Genomic DNA, 1,209 nt, shown 5'->3' on the forward strand with positions numbered 1-1,209 from the left:
TATTCCAAGGGCTATATAGTTCTTAAATTTAGGTCTTTGATCCATTTTTTAGTTAATTTTTGTATATGGTGTAAGGTAAGGGTCCAGCTTCATTCTTTCACATATGGATATCCAGTTTTCCCAGCACCATTTGTTTAAAAGATTAACAACTTTTTTTATGAGGATGGATTTCTCTTCCTGCCTCACCTGGCCGTGGGCACAGGCTGGAGGCACAGAGCTTGCAAACCGCTTTTTCCCCTTCCTCTTATCTGGCTGGTGAGGATCAACTCCGATTCCCACAGTAAAAACTGTACTTAGGATCCCTATTTAAAACTGTACTTAGGATCCCTATTTAAAACTCTCGATTAGCTGAGACAAATGGATTTGTGGTTCTTGCTACTAGCAATTAGACTTTATATGCCTGTCTTCTCCATGAGGCTGGAGGGCTCTGAGAATTGTTGACAGTGTATGCAAAACACCTACCACAGTGCCCACCATACAGTGAATGGATCAGTCAGGGTTCTTCCTTTCCAGGCCACAGATCTTGACTCTAGGAAATACTTAAGGAAAAAGTGAAATTTATAGCAAGGCTCTTAGAAGCTCACAGACTTATAAGAAGGCTGGAAAACCAGGCTTGGAAATGAGTGAAAACCAAGGTAATCAGAGGAATGGTCTATCCTCTTAGCTTCATTATAAGACAGATGCCAAAATTTAGTGATGCACTGAGACCAGACATAAGGCTGTACAAAAGATGTCCTAAAGGAGATCAGAGCACAGGAAGAGGGGGTGAATACTGGGCAACAATTTATGGCAACTGTCTTCTGTAAATCATCTCGCAAGTCTCCCAATATCTACATCCACGTCTTTTTCATTCAAATGCTTCCCAAAATGCTCCTGGCCTCACATAATGCAATTTTCAAAACTCCATCAGCCCCTCCCAGAGGGGACAATACAAAGTGTCATCAATTACTGTTCCAAGTCCAGGACATCTCGGACATCTCTGTGATGTCTACTCTTTAGTCCTTGCGTTCAGTAGCTTACATACTAGATGGTGAATTTAACCAACTCCTGGAAATAGGAGGAGTGGGCAAACACTAAATTATCTAAAACATTTAAATAAGTACACTATTGGTTGTATCAGCAGTTACTGTTTTCTGAACCATTTGAAAATGAGTTGAAACACTGTACTTCTTCACCTCTGAATACTTCAACGTGTATTTCCATAGAACA

The sequence above is a fragment of the Panthera onca genome, chromosome B3, assembly GCF_046562875.1.
Source record: "Panthera onca isolate mPanOnc1 chromosome B3, mPanOnc1 haplotype 2, whole genome shotgun sequence".
Lineage (NCBI taxonomy): Eukaryota > Metazoa > Chordata > Mammalia > Carnivora > Felidae > Panthera > Panthera onca.